This window comes from Lontra canadensis, unplaced genomic scaffold (genome assembly GCF_010015895.1).
Source record: "Lontra canadensis isolate GAN:19392208 unplaced genomic scaffold, GSC_riverotter_1.0 scaffold42, whole genome shotgun sequence".
Taxonomy (NCBI): domain Eukaryota; kingdom Metazoa; phylum Chordata; class Mammalia; order Carnivora; family Mustelidae; genus Lontra; species Lontra canadensis.
Window position 1 is genome coordinate 11,812,225 of NW_022631036.1, and position 16,365 is coordinate 11,828,589.

The window sequence follows — 16,365 nt, forward strand, 5'->3', positions numbered from 1 at the left end:
AATTTTAACTGAGGGTACTTGTTTAAAATAAAGTATCGTATGGGAGGTTGGTGAGGGTATGGGTAAAATAGGTGAAGGGGATTAAGAGTGTACTCATGATGAGAACTAAGTACCGATGTATAAAATCTTGAATCACTATACTGTACGCCTGAAACTAATGTAACACTGTATGTTAACTATACTGGAATTAAAATAACTTAACTTTTTTTAAAGATTTTATTTATTTATTTGACAGAGAGAGATCACAGGTAGAAAGAGAGGCAGGCAGAGAGAGAGAGGAGGAAGCAGGCTCCCCGCTGAGCAGAGAGCCCAACGCGGGACTCAATCCCAGGACCCTGAGATCGTGACCTGAGCCGAAGGCAGAGGCTTAACCCACTGAGCCACCCAGGTGTCCCAAAATAACTTAATTTTTTAAAAGGCTAATGTCAACTACTAACATTACTACAGTTGACCCTTGAAAAATCCAGGGCTTAGGGGTGCCAACCTCTGTGCAGTCAAAAATCTGCATATAACTTGACTCCCCAAAAATGAATACTACTGTCTACTGTAGACCAGAAGCCTTGCTGATAATAGGCAATTAACCCATATTTTGTATGTTACATTGTTTTATTATATATTGTACTCTTAGAATAAAGCAAGCTAGAGAAACAACGTGCAGAAAATTGTAAGAAAATACATTAATATATAGTTAAAAAAAAAAAAAGCCATGTGTGGGTGGTATAATTTGCAGTACCCCAGATCTGTCTCTTTCTTCAACTGTGTGTGAATGCAGCAGACCCAGGGATACCCCTTCCCCAGCCTCAAACCACCCTCCAACCAACCTCTTTTCTAGTCACAACCCGGAAACCATCTTTAAGCCATTCTCTGCCTCTGGGACCAGCCAGTATCACTTTTTCAGCTTATTGCCAAATCAACCATAAGCTCCCAAATTAGTTAGAATTATTCCATCTAGGTAGAGGCCATCAAGCACCTGGTGACGGCATGCATCTACAGGCCTCCTACACTTACCCCTTTGGCTCCTATTTCTGCTGTGATGATGTGGCTCTTGGGGAAACAGGCCACTTCTTCCAGAGCTGGCCAAGGAGAAGCTGAAGGTACCAGGCCTCCCTAAGATGCAAAAACAATGCTGTGGCCATGCTCTCTTCCAGGACTTACAGAAGCTTTCCCAAGATGAATGGGACAAAAACCTGGACACCACAGAAGCCACCATGATCCTGGAGAAGAACCTGAACTAGTCCCCCCTTTTGATTTGCATACCCTGGGTTCTGCCTGTGAAGACCCCCATCTCTGACTTCCTGGATAACAACTTCCTAGGGGAGGAGGTAAAACTTGTCAAGGCAACCACCTGACTAACCTTCCCAGGCTAGCTGACCACCCCCATGTTGGGCTGAACAAGTAACTCTTCTAAAGGCATATCCTCAAGCACAATTAGGAGCCTCTAGAGCTGCACCAGCCATTTGAGGGCTTCCTCTGGCTCCCCTTCAGGGCTTCTCTGCCTAGATTTGCTTAGAGCTGCTAGGCAGTTTCCGTCTTTTGTTTGTTTGTTTGTTTGTTTGTTTGTTTGTTTAACTACCCTGGAGCCCATTCCCTAAGGAAAACTGTAAAGTGGTGCTTGTTTGGTTTACTTTGGTTTGGTTTGGTTTGGTTTGGTTTGGTTTGGGGGGTGGGGGCATGTGTAGGTGGACTTGTGCGGTTCAAACCTGTGTCCAAGGGTCAACTGTAATTATTCTTCTAGTCTCTTTTCAATAAATACATTTACATAATTGTGTTATATATCCAGGTCTAGAAACGTTACTAATAAGTATAGCAGAAGTATTACACCATTTTGAATATGACTTTATTATACATTTACAGTGTCCTAGGTTTTGTGTTAAGAGATTCACATAAGTGGTTAATTGAATCATATCCACATTTTAAGGTAATCATCCTAATTTTTAAAAATTTAAGGTAATTGCCCTAATTTTGTAAGTAACTATGGCATCCTGCTGTTTTAAAACATTTTATAGAAGAATTAACTAGTGTGCTTATTAGAAATACAAATTAACATGACTCTACTCCAAACTTTCTGAGTCAAAATCTCAAAATAGACAAATTCACTCGGCACCCCCAAATGATTTTTCTGCTCTACTGAAAACTGAGCACTATTGCCTCTTTGTAATATTGCTAGATGTGCGTCATCTAGCTATAACCAATAACATATTTACATCACTCACTTTCTCAGTCACTTACCTTGAATCATGCATAGGGTTATTACAGCAAGTTTTAACGCAGGATTAGTTTAGGGAGATTTTCTAAAAGCAGCCATGGGGGAAGAAAATGAATTAGTTTACTGTTTCCACCTGAGGTACTTATAAGGCAGTGAAACCATACTGCATTCTCCTATTATAGCCTCTGTTAAAATGTCCTTCTTTATCTCAGCTTCCAAAACAATTTCAAGTTCAGTTGGCTTCCACCTAAGTGATTTAACTTTTTCTAATTGGTTCAGCTGCCTGTTTTATTTTCATCTGAGACTTACCATTCCTTTCACTCACAACTGATTTTCTCAGGAGTGAAGTTACTTCTTTTAGAGACTTAGTAGTTCATGTTTCTGTCTAAGACAACATGTTCTTTCTGGAGGACCCCCACATCTACACACATGTCCTACCCCAGTAATTGCTACACTGTCCATACATTGTAGAGGTGGAGTCTGTATCTCTGAAAGTGATTCTGTTTTGTAATACATAGAATCTGAAAGGAAATGGCACACTTAGTTTAACACCCAAAGTAAATTAGATGTTCTATAGATCAAATTCAGACTAATGCCCAATAAATCTTATGATAAAATTGAGGCACTGATTTCAGCTCAGTTTGGAGGTTACTGCCAATTTGATTTACCAGAACACAGCAGGCTATTTCAGCTCCTTAGTCTTTCCGTTTTTTCTATAGGATTAAGTATGTCATTTCCAAGGACACAATCCAAGCCTTGTGATTCAGTGTGTCAGTACTGCTAGTCAACTCAAAAGTAGTGGAGTCATTCACCAAATTCTGTGGTAACTATCTTCTGAAATGCTCATCTGGGTCACAAAGCTATTACTAAATATATGGCAAACACAGCATTTTAACTCACAAATCTTAGATCTTCTCTCCCATCCTGATTCATAATTTTGAGACATTTCTCACTTGAATGAAAAATTGAAGTCAAAAAATGCATTTTTTTAAAGACTTTACTTATTTGTTTATTTATTTATTTACTTACTTGAGAGAGACAGACAGAACATGAGCAAGGGGGTGGAGGCAAAGGGAGACAGAGAAGCAGACCCCCTGCTAAGCAGGGAGCCCAATGAGGGACTCAATCCCAAGATCATGAGATCATGATCTGCGCCCCTGGGATCATGAGCTGATCCTAAGACAGACTCTTAACTGACTGAGCCACCCTGGTGCACCTCAAAAAATGTTTGTAAGGAGAGTACTAAGTAATTTATTTTCTGAGTTCCCAAATGGGTATAAAATTCCATTGTCCATCTTTACTATGAAGCCTAAGGACAACCTCATTCTCATTTCTTGGTACAGATTTCTTAACAGTTGTAAGATATCTTCATATTCTTGTAACTCAAATATTTTGCTATAATATTACTGGATATCAATCACTTAAATCTCACCTAAGATATAATGAGCATTTCCAATATGGAAGACAGTTTGTTTTATTTCAACTACTTTTTGGCTGAGAGGTGTTTTCTTCCATTATGTTTTTAATTGTTGCTTCTATCATATTATTCCTATATCAGGAAAATTATATAAATCTAGAAAGATTGTTTCTTTGTCATGCATATCCATCATCTTTTAGCTATACTATAGCTGAAAAATATACTTGCAAAAACAGTGTTCCTTTTATAACTCTAATGTTAAAAATTAGAAGTGCTGTAATATAAGCATTACAATTTCAAAATAGTTATCAAGTAATTGAAAGCTTGGACTTGGAAGCAAGACAACTAGGAGTTCATTTAAGTAATGCTGGATAAATATAAGATGTACTATTACTTCTCATTATGTTAAAGTTTCTAAATTAAATGGCTTAATGGCCACTTAGTTTATCAAACATTTTGACATTTTCATCAAAATCTGTAATTTATGATCGAGCTAAGTTTGATAAAATAATTTATTCTATAATACATATTTATCAATCCAAGAGGAGGTAATTTACTATAAGGTGAGCTTGTAATTCCTGCTGAGAAAAATCTAAGTAATAAATGCCCTTACAAATATTGTCAGTCTTGATATATATAGTTATGAGCTTGGCAGTAAAACAAATTAGCAGAGTCTCTCTCAGTTCACATCTGCTAACAAGGAGTTTATAGTTCTCAATTTATTTTACTTTCAAAAAGGAATAACTTACGAGAGACTATATTTACATCCCCATAATTCTTACTTGTGATCATTTTCTCTGGTACTTGGAGTTACATAGTACAGAGTAGTTCAGGATATTTTTTAGAGTTAAAGACAAAACCAGATAACCACTTCAGTATCCAAATAGTAATTTAAGGTCCTAGATTTTTACTAGAATAAAATAAATGTTCTTCCCAACAAATAGGTAAACTGATGATAAGAAGGAGTCTAATTTTGACATTTTACCATAGTCTATCTTTGGTGAGCTTAAGGCAGCATTTTTGCAACTTCACTTTGGGGGAAAAAAACAACAACACCTAGTTTTGTGAGGCATTAATGGTAATGCTAAATAACAAGATAGCCACAGTATACTTTACAGTGGTAAAATATTTAGGGAATACTAAATAAAACTTACTGAACTCAGTATTTCCTAAACTCGTAATTATAGACACTTTTGTCACATATTCGGTAACAACCTGAGGAAAATTATTCCATGAAACACTCCTTTTAAAAATCTTACCTAAAGGTTATACTAATTGGCACACCCATACTGGATAATTGGGGAGAGGGAGTTTAACAAAGGTACAAATTACAAAGGTGTGGATAAGACTAAGGAAATACGAGAGGCTATATTTTGACAATCAAGCAACATTATGAGACCATTACCACCACCCATAGCCCTAAGGGACAGAGAGAAGGAGCAGAGACTAGAACCCAGCGTAGACTGCTATCATGTGGAGGTGTGACCTTTGGTAGAGGGACCTAGCCAACCCCATAAGATACAGCAAAAAGGAAGCTATGGGAATAAATACCCAGATCCACTCTTTTTTCACTCTGTGATCACCTATCCTTGGTCCCCTGGGCCAAACTCAACCAAAACCAGGAGACTAAGGGACCACATTAATTCTGTCCGTAAAGTTCAGCTTTCTTGGACACATAGCAGGATATAAAAGGGTAAATAATAGATCTGGTTAGGCAAATATCCAGCACAGTAATACTACATCTGAGGTCTATATAGTACATTTCCCTTCCAAGTATAGTATATTAGTTTATTAATTTTTTTAAAGATTACTTTTTTGAAATATTTACCTATCAAAATTTACTAAGCTTCTACTACAACAGTAAACGATGACAAAGGAGCCAAGAGCCAAGAAGACATGGGAGAAATGTAACTAAGTAAACAGAAATGCAATTTAATTAGGGCTATAATAGAAGTATGACTAAATTGCTATAAGTTTACAGGGGGGAAAAAGTAAGTAACTGCCTAGGAAAGCCAAAAAGGCACTAGAGAGGAAGTGATACTTGTTTGAACAGAGTCATAAAGCACAAATAGATTTTCTAGGCAGGGTGGCTGGGACAGTCAGGGAGTGCATTTCTTTCTTTTCTTTTCTTTTCTTTTTAATTTAATTTTATTTTTTCAGTGTTCTAAGATCGATTGTTTATGCACCACACCCAGTGCTCCATGCAATGCGTGCCCTGAAGGGACACTAGGTAAAGGCAAGGAGGTGTGAAAAGGCAGGTTTATTTTGTGTTACGGTTTGGTAAAAGGTTCTGAATTGTTGATTATGCAGGGCATGCTCTGGAGTTCGGGGAGGTAAAAATGGAAGCACTGATAAGGTACTCGTCATAATTCTAGGACTCTGGAATTTGTTCCATACTTAAGATTCGTTTTCAGTGTCCTTTTAAGTAAGAAATTAGAGATTAGTAGCCATGTGGACTACAGATGGGGTAATAGTGACTCTGAGCCCCAACTCAAATCGATATTTACTTATTCCATCCTTCTGAGGCTGCGGGTTGCTCTCATACTACAGAGAACAACCTTTTTGTTTTCGACTATGATTGCAACATGATCAATTCAGTGTAATTTTGGAATGTGCTATCTGAAATTGCGGTTGTTGAAATACTGTAAGAGAGCCTTTTAGAGAAGAACAGCCCAAACTGTTCTGTTGGCAGGCTCACTTTCTGATACATATCACTATGGTTGTGCTAGATAATAACTAGCAAGAGTACACCTTACTAATTTAGCCCTCCATGGTTCACATAAGTCCTGAGTGCCAATTTTCATAGAAACTTAAATTAATCCTTCCTCCACTGCCTTGTCCAATTAACTGTTCTCCAATTAACTTCAAAACAAAATAAGATTTCCAATAAAAGACTTCAGGGCACAACCTAACTTTGGATGGCATTTACAAATTACTTCCCCTTCCTGGCCTGATTATTATCAGATCAAACCGTGAATGAACCATTCTGAATTATTGAATGTAATGAACCAAAGAAATAGAAATGTGCTTGTGGGGATAAAAGTTTGTTCTCCTGAGGTCTTTCTGTATTTCTATCCCGTGTGTTGTTTCTTAGATCAATGCTTAGAAGAACATCTCAAAAATAGTAGCAAGTGCTTTAGTCCTTTGTCTGAAATATGTTTTTTCCTTACGTTCCTGTTCATCTCTGTCTTGGCCACCAAACAGACATCTAAGGGCACCAATACATAATGCTTCTTGATAATCAATATTTGAGAAATGTATAACAGAGCATCCTTGACACTTAAAGGCTGTTTTTGCCTAAACCAGCCCTTCTCCAAATCCCTATTTTAACCCTATCCCCATAGTAAAATAATTTTCTTTATTCTTGGCCTATTCCTATTCTTGGCCTAACCCTCCCACCCCATCCCTACCTTGTGAGTTACCTCAGAGCACTTAGCATATCGATACAACAATTATTTACCCACATTTCTCCCTTGCTTCCTAGACTGTGACTCCTTAATCTCAGGAACTATTTCTAATATACCCTTGTAACCCCAGAAAGCCATAAATGAGTATATGATAAATTGAAGGGACCTTTACCATAAATAGCAACCACTGAAATAATATACAACTTATTTTTCTAGTCCTACCCATACTGCCAATATCTTACCCCAGAAATCAATCAAGAGTAGCACGACTGAAAGAGAACTGGAGTATGAGGCTGAGTTGCTCTGAATCATAATGATTCAGAGACTGGAATATATTTCACCTCAACTCCAAACTACTATCATCATATTGGACCCCAAGTTCTCATCCAAATAGACTTTTAACCTGCCATCATTTCAACTGTGGTTCTCATTTTGGTTGTTAACAGCTCCTTGAAACTAAGAAGTACTTGTACAACCCTAAAACTAAAAGATCTTTATTTTTAAAAGTTACAATCACCAGTTGGAAGTAAACCAACTACAGTAAAAATATCTGAACAAAATACAAAAAGGCAATTACCTAAAAACTCTGAAAAGTAGTAAGTAGACTGAAAAGGACAGTCAAAACTTGAAGTGGCCAGTACAGTAGTTTCCTAGAGTACCACCCCTCACCCCCCCTTCATCTATTACAGATTGAATCATGTCCCTCCAAAATTTATGTTGGGGTCCTAACCCCTAGTATTTAAATGTGACCTTATTTGGATATAGTGTTCTTTCAGTGATGATCAAGTTAAAATGAGGTCATTAGGGTGGTCCCTAATCCAATAGGACTGATATCCTTATAAAAGGAGAAAAATTGATCACAGAGACATGCACACAGGAAGAATGCCATGTGAAGATCACAATCTTACTGCCACAACAAAGAAGCTACCAGAGGCTAGGAGAGAGGCCTGGAACAGATCCCTGGAACAGATCCCTCCCTAGTGCCAAAGGGAATATGGCCCTGACAACACCTTGATCTCAAAGTTCTAGCCTTCAGAGCAATGAGACAAATTTCTATTGCTTAAATTACTCACTTTATGGCAATCTGTTATGGCAGCTCTACAAACTTAATATATCATCTTTTCTCTCCTGGCTTTGATGAAGATGACCCCCGTTATGGAACTATTCAGTGGGCATAGACAGCAAAAATCTAAAAGAGAATTCCTGTCTTTCTAGAAAGAGAACAAGGCACAATGGATCCTAGAAGCCAAAAAGTGTGTGTGTTGGGGGCGGGGGGGGGGGTCCTGTCAAGTAGAGAGATGGAGATGGGAATTCCATGATCCACCACATGTTCTAGGCTCACCCCTGCATGCATATGCTATATGCACAATACAAACCCAATTCACTACAAAGGTTATAAGAGCTGAATAATGCAAAACATGATCTACTTGCTAAAATAAGCCCTGAGTGGCACGCACAGAATTTAGCCAAAGCAACATAGTAAAGGTTTTGAAAAACGAATTGATATTAGAAATCCCACCCACAGAAAGGGAAATAAAATGAATGGTCTTAACTTACCCAGGTTGTAGGTTGATTACCTCAAAATTTAAGATGGTTGGGGTGAGGAGGTAGAAATCAACATTATCTGGAGGACAAAGGAACATATGATGTAAAATTCAAAATATTATAATATTTATATATTATATAATTATATAATATATAATATTACATATAATATTTATATATCAGCATATAAATACAACACAATTTGATCAATTCTCATTGGAAAAGACAATCAAGTAATTAAAATCCCACGATGACCTAGATGTTGAAATCATCAGTCCAATACTTTAAAAGCATCCATCGTAACTATGTTCATGAAATGTTAGCAAGAAATTTAGAACTTGATACATGCATGAAAAGTAACAAATGCTAAACAGTTGGACAATATTCTTCTTAAGTTCTTTAAAATATGCATTTTTTGAAGAAAACAAAATGAATATTTCCTACTGGGGCTGTTAATGTATGTATAGGATATACATTATATGTGTGTGACAACTCTAATATAGGGAGAAGGATAAAGGGCCTACGAGAGATCATAAAAAGCATAGACCTTAAAACAAATCTTAACAAATTTGAAGAATTAAGAACCTAGAAAAAGTATGTCCTTTAATAACAGAATTAAACTGAAAATCTTCAAAATAACACAACACTTAATAAAATCCTAACAAATCCCAGGTAACTTTTTTTTTAAGATATTGACAAGAAAATTCAAGTTTATATAGAAAGAGAAAAACACTGGAATAGCCAAAACAACTCTGCAAGAGAAAAAAGTTAGAGAACACGTACTAATTTAAAATAACACGAGACAAAGAGAAATCTCAATTAAAAACTATTTTGAACTAAATGAAAATATGACATACTAAAATTAGTATGATATAGCCAAATCAATGCTTAGAAGAATATTTATAGCATAAATGATTAATTTAAAAACTTACTGTAAAGCTACAATAATGACACTACAAAGTGTCATTGTCAAAAGGATACACAGTTCAGTATAAAAGAATAGTCTAGACATTGACCCACATAAGTAAGGAAAATTGAATTTTAACAGAAGCACAGAGGTAATAGGAAAAAAAATAAGCTTTTCAAAAAAATAGGTGAGAATAAATCGATAAATGCATAAAAAAACAAACTTCAACCCACCCCTCATACCATATACAAAACAACTCAAAATGCATCATAAACTAAAATTTCTATGAAACTTCCAGAAAAATAGGGCAGAAATTCTTTGTGATCTTGAGTTAGGTAAAGTATTTTTAAATACACTAAAATCATGATTCATAAAAGAAAAAAAAGATAAATTTCATCCAAAACCAAAAGTTCTGTTCTGTGTAAGACACTGTCAAGAGAATGAAAAGATAAGCCATGAAAGTGGGAGAAAATATTTGCAAATCACATCTGACAAAGATGTAGAATATAAGAACCAAAAAAAAAAAAAAAAAGCATAAAATACTTGAAAAGATACTTCCATCAAAGAACTACAAGATGGCAAATAAGTATGTGGAAAGAAGTTGAATATCGCTAGTCATTAAATAAATGAAAATTAAAACAAGACAGGACTATACATCTACAAGAAAGATGAAACTGAAACAACAACAAAATGTTAGTGAGAATGCTGAGCAACTGGAATACTCATACAGTTCTAGTGAAAATTAAGTGCTACCTTCGCTTTAGACAAGTCTGCCAACTTCCTATCAAGTTAAAAATGTATAACTTTATGACATAGTGATCACACTTCCAGGTATTTACCCAAGAGAATTTAAAACCGTGGTCACATCAAAACCTGCATGCAGAAATGTATCATAAATTTTTAGAACTTCACATTTTCCTGATGCTTCAATATCCCTCAAAAAAGGCTGTGAGCACTCCACCCAGGCACCCAGGTATACCAAGATGATAAAGCTGGTCCTTGCTGCTACAAGATCCCCTTCTTACCCTCCCCTGGCTATGACCTCGTGGCATTCAACAGCACCAATGAATTCCCTCACACCTTTGCTGGAAACTTCACCCCGACCACCCAATAAAGGCATTTGTCCACCAAGTCCTTAACTCTCTCAGCTCCCCACTTGCTTGGCTGAACCCATCTCCTAGAAGCTCCTTCTGTATGGCCCTCTGTTTCCATCTAATAGGACCTAGGAGTATAATAAGACCTTGAATTTCATATGTCTGAGTTTAATTTATGTGACCATGTTGGAATGCTCCTTAAAGCATCCAGGAGGGGAACTTACTGCCCCATTTACAACACAAAAAGTTTACAGCAATTTTCTTCATAATTAGTCAAAACTGGAAACAACCCTATTATCTTTCAACTGATGAATGAAAATAGAAAATAAAAAGAAACAAATTGACACAACAGCATAAATAAACCTGAAGTATACTAAGTAAGGGAAGTAAGTAAGTAAGTAAGGGAAGCCAGAATCAAAAAACCTTATACTAGATGATTCCATTTATACAACATTATGGACAAGGTAAAACTACACAGACACAGTAGATCATTTGTTGCCAGGAATTAGGGGCAGCATGAGGAAATAAATTGGGGTAATAAGACTCTTCTATATCTTGATGGTAGTAATTAAGGACACTGCCCATTTGTTATAATTCTCAGAACTGTACACCAAAAAGAACTTTATTGCGTTAGTTTAAAAAATACAAATTTTAAAAAGCATTTTAAAGTAAAGGTTTCCAGAGTCTTCTGTCCCTCTTAGAAAATGGTAAAGTATGGGACTATTAGGATGAACAACAATTGATCTCTATGAATATTTATGACCTGAGAACAAAAATATATTAAGACACTTAAATAGGTTTTTCTATATTATATTTTGACAGTACATTGTGTGTTTAAATACTGCTCTTCCCTACCTTAACACCATTTGGTAAGACAGATGGCAAATTCTAGAACTATAAAACTCTTGTGTTCTTATCCAAAGACAAGAATGTAAAAAGAACCACTAAGATATGGTGATCTGTAAATACATATATACATGTATGCATGTATATATATATTTGATCACTGAGATGAGAAAAATATAGTTTTCCTATATATTTAGTCCCTCAGATGATGAAAACCTAGTTTTCATATATATTTGGTCTCTGTCCACAGCTCCCCAAACCACTGGAATTTCCTGTGATAAGAGCATAAAGCTGACTTTTGCTAGGTTTCTGAGCTGACTTTTGGACCCCACTCAAAGGCAGAAACTCGTCACTGGGAGCACCCACAATGTGATTACAGGGGTGAAACTTTCAGCCCTAGCTCCACTCCCAGAGAGGGGAGATATGCTGGACCTAGTCAATCATGACTGTGTAAGGAAGCCTTCATTAAAAAAAAAAAAAAAAAGAACAAAAGGCAGAGGTTTGGGGAGCTTCCATGCTGATGAACTCACACAGAAGTCCCGGGAGAATGGTATACTTGGAGAGGGCATGGAAGCTCCACACCCTTTCTCCATACTTTGCCACACATGTTCCTTCATCTGGCTGTGGATTCATATTGTACGATGTCCTTTAATAAACTGGCAAAGCTAAGTGTTTCCCTAAGTTCTGTGAGCTGCTCTAGCAAATTAATCAAATCTGAGGAAGAGGATATTGGAATGTCCAATCTGTAGCCTATTGGTCAAAAGCATAGGTAACAACTTGTGGTTTACAAACTTTGAGGATGGAGGTAGAGGGAAGTCTTGTAGGACTGAGCCCTTAGCCTGTAGAATCTGATGCTCTATCTATCTCCTGATAGATGGTGTCAGAATTGAGATGAACTAGCGGACCCCCAGCTAGTGTTCAAGAATTGCTTTGCATTGAGGGAAACCCTCCTGCCACCCTGAGGGAGGAATCTTGAAGAAGAGCTTATAGAAGTCCTGCTTTATCTCTTTTGTTGCTGTTAATTTAATTAACATTTATTTCATTCGAGTACACAGTACGATTGCTGATACCTTTTTTTACAAGTTCAATTTTTTTTTATTTAAATTCAATTAAGATATAGTGTATTACTAGTTTCAGAGGTAGAGTTCCATGATCCTACTCTATTTCTGAACGAAAGTTCTTTCTGCTTTTCCCTATTCATTCAAAAGCTCTAAAGGATTTCCCAACTGTTAACTTTCTCTTTTCTCCTAATTAGTAATGTTTTAGCAAAAGTAGTAAAAAGAGGAAGGGTGAATTCCATTTGCTCTAAGGAAGAGTCCATTTTCTCTCTTTTATCCCCCTGACGTGAGAAGGGCAAAGTAGATAAACAGGTACATAGACTTCTTGTCCAAACAAAACAAACTCAAGCAGTCTTATTTTAAAGGTTTAAGGAAAATAGCCAGTGTTAATTTAAGATATCCAACTGTTTGCATTCAATTAAACGGGTTAGGCAAATAGTTGCAAAGTGTTTACTACAATGAGTATTTGCTATTGAGTATTTGCTATTGTGTATTATAATTATTTGAATAAAAGTATCTATTGGGATAGCAGCAAAATTAGGATAATAAATTCAGTTGTGACTCTGGCTCTTACGTTTCTTGGGTCTCTGGTACTTTGATAGTGATCTGGAGAGTCTTGAATGTGATGAGTAAATGTAAGTAAGAGAATTCTTTGCACTACCTGGAAGTTGAAATCAGAAAGTAGCTTCAATCTCATAAAGATGAAAAGTTAGCAAATATCTATATCTTTTGGTATAGGAATACTGTACTATACAGAGCTTACAGTTTTGACTTACTATAATATTTCTCCCTGATGGTAATAGTCCACATAATTCAACAGAAAATTGTTTATATAGTCAATATTTATTAAAACTTTTTCCAGGGGGCGCCTGGGTGGCTCAGTGGGTTAAAGCCTCTGCCTTCGGCTCAGGTCATGATACCAGGGTCCTGGGATCGAGCCCCGCATCGGGCTCTCTGTCAGAAGGAAGCCTGCTTCTCCCTCTCTCTCTCTCTGCCTGCCTCTCTGCCTACTTGTGATCTGTCTGTCAAATAAATAAATAAAATCTTTAAAAAAAAAAAACAAAACTTTTTCCATTGTTTGTATATAATGATAGTGGTTGATATCTAAAATGAGGCTACCTGTACACCAGTAAAAACTTTGACAGACAGCTACAAATGGAGTCAAACGACAAAAACAAAAAACCCTTGGGTAAAACATAGGCCTCCCTCATCACAAAGTTATGAAATCCATCTGTTCTGGCTGCGATTTGACACCTCTGATAATTTTCTGTTCCAAGTTAAATATCAAAGGGGCTTCAAAGACAGAAGCAGGGACTCCAAGAATATGGTAGTTTAGGGTCCAGGAAGTAAGGGGTGAATTTCAGCCTGAGTCAAAAAAGAATGGGTCCAGAGACTATCAGTAGATGAATACAGGATCCTATCTCCTTTGCTACTATTGAGGAAGGGGATTGCTGAATGCCTGAAGTTTCCCCACAGGATTTCAACCTTCTGTCCATTGTTTCCCCAACCACCCCTATCCTGACCACCACCACCACCACCACATAACCTTAGCCTACCACCACACCCTCTGTCTGCCTTTATGGAGATCAGGAGCTGGGCAAAGGTCAGCGCCAATTGCCAACTGTTTGATATTCAAGTTCACATCATTGCTGTGTTATCCACATACTGCTACATTTGAGAGACTAAAAGAATGCAAATTTTTTGAGACACAAATCTGGTAAGTACCTAATGCATAGAAGTTGTTGTAGAGGTCTTAGGCTTCCATGTAAGAATGCCAAATTTTAATCTTAGGAAAAACTACCATGCTGTACTAAGCACTAGGGATTTCAAAAACTAGCCGAGGAGAAGATCCTCAATTACATATGTATTTTACTGAATTATAGTTGTAACAGTGCTAAAATACTGTGTAATCCTTGGTTTTCATTTCCTGTCACAAAGCAGATCTTTCTCCTATATCGTCAATCTAAACCCATAAAGCACAAGCCAGGGTGGGGGAGTCGGGTGGAGAGGAGGAATGCTATGGCTTCAGATATTTTCCAACACCTGTCTTATAAAAGCCTAAATGTCCCATGGGTTCAATAGTAGGTATCTGAACACTCCTTCACGGCTTATTTTTATTTGAGAGCAGATTGCTGCAATTGAGTGACTATAGCAGGCATATGAAAACAAACTCCTAGCTCTTATGGACTCCTAAGCTTATTCTTGGAAAGGTCTCTCTGCCCCATTAAAATAAACATGCAGTCTTCTGTTCCAAATAACCTTAGAAATCTTGTATTGCTCCAATCCTGTTAAGTCTGTTATGATCTAGTCTGAGAGCTCATCTAACCCCTAGACTCAGAACTAAAATGCCCCTCTCCTCAAAAGGAAAAAGAAAAAAAAAAAAAAAAAAAAAGTCTGACAGCTGGGACTTGGAGTTTCTAAAAGTGTGCCTGAAGCACATGAGCCCGGATACATCCACAGAATATCAATACAGCCATTAAATCCAAGAGCTAAAAATTCCACACAGCAACACAGAAAAGGAATCTTCCCAGAGACTAGAAACTCCGCAAATACAGGGCTTTGCTAAATTGCTCCCTGAGTTTTGCAAATCAGGCTCTCCAAACTCCAGAACTTTTTATCATCAGGGACTGTCTGCATTTCTGTCTTTTCCTTCAGGCATACCAACACACTGAGACTTACAGTCAACACATCTGTTCAGCTAAGGCAAAAGCAGCAATTCACAGAGACATACCTAACTAAAGGAAACTGCATTTATACGTAATTACCCGTGGTGTTGTAATGGTGCAAGTTTTATGATATTCATCTTATAGATTTATATTGCTACATGGGGTGTCATTTTGAATTATTGCTAGATTAATAAAACCACAAGACTGGGTTTAAGTGGAAGGTTTATGAAAAGTGTTTATGACAGGATCAGTCAGGCTTCAGGCAGAATTAAACTTAAAACTTTTTACGGTTTGGGATTGAATTGCTTAATGAACCAATCAGCACTTTATTTTCCGCCTTCAGCCAAACATTTTTTAAAAAGGATTCTCAACCATTAATCATCAATTTAGACTCCCACAGGTACTAAATATAAACACGTGTGAAACCTAACCCCTCAGGAAGGAAAAAGGACCTCAACTTTGTGTCTCGAAGGAGAAGATCTGAGAAAAATATCAGCATAACTCTTTGAACGCGTTCATGGGATTAGAAGCATCATTTTCTCTACGATAAGATTTTAGGACCAAAAACGCAAGTTTGGTCATGAGAATATTAGTATCCCCAAAGATAAATTTGAGTTGTTGCTAATTGCTCTCTTTAAGGCAGATCAAAAGCAATTAGTAGGATATTCCCTGATCGGCATTTTCAGAAGTACTTCGGCTGTTTCTGCAGTTGAAGTGCCCAAATGGTATGAACGGAAGAACACCTGCATTGAAAATATTGCAGGACTGGATAAAAAAAATCTTTTTTTTTTTAGTTAACATATTAAGGAACTTATTAACCTCTACAATCCAGAAGAGAGGGGGAGTCAGAATAGTTTTTAAAGATCTTTTAAAGAGTAATACATGGGGTATGACAGAATTCTAAATAACCTCTGATTGTATGGATTTGAACAAACAATAGGATAAAGAGCATTCTTTAAAATGAATCCTCTGCCTACTTTAAAAGTGTTTCACGGCAAAACTGTCCCATGTGAAAATGTTAAACCTATCCCACAGTTGACTAAAGCATTCTTTAAATATTTTAAATGCAATATATAGAAACTCATAATTCTCAAAAATTAAAATTTTACAGATCTCAAATCAGTATCTTGTAATCAATGGGATGTTCTATTTACAGAGCATTTTAGTTTTCTCAGTGGCTTCACTATACTCTATAATTTTATCTTCATCAAAGGGAATT

At 36.7% G+C, this 16,365-nt stretch overlaps 1 long non-coding RNA gene across 2 annotated transcripts in view; it reads right to left on the reverse strand.

Moving 5' to 3' along the window:
- Positions 1–1,024: 1,024 nt before the first annotated feature.
- Positions 1,025–16,365, reverse strand: part of LOC116875676 — a 98,945-nt gene continuing 83,604 nt past the window's right edge. The window contains exons 1-3 of one of the 2 annotated variants that reach the window (XR_004384242.1): positions 13,055–13,089; positions 8,588–8,654; positions 1,025–1,107 (exon numbers count right to left, since the gene is read on the reverse strand). This is a non-coding gene — a long non-coding RNA (uncharacterized LOC116875676). Of the gene's footprint in view, positions 1,108–8,587; positions 8,655–13,054; positions 13,090–16,365 lie in introns of those variants that run through there. The other variant, XR_004384243.1, reaches the window with a different exon arrangement.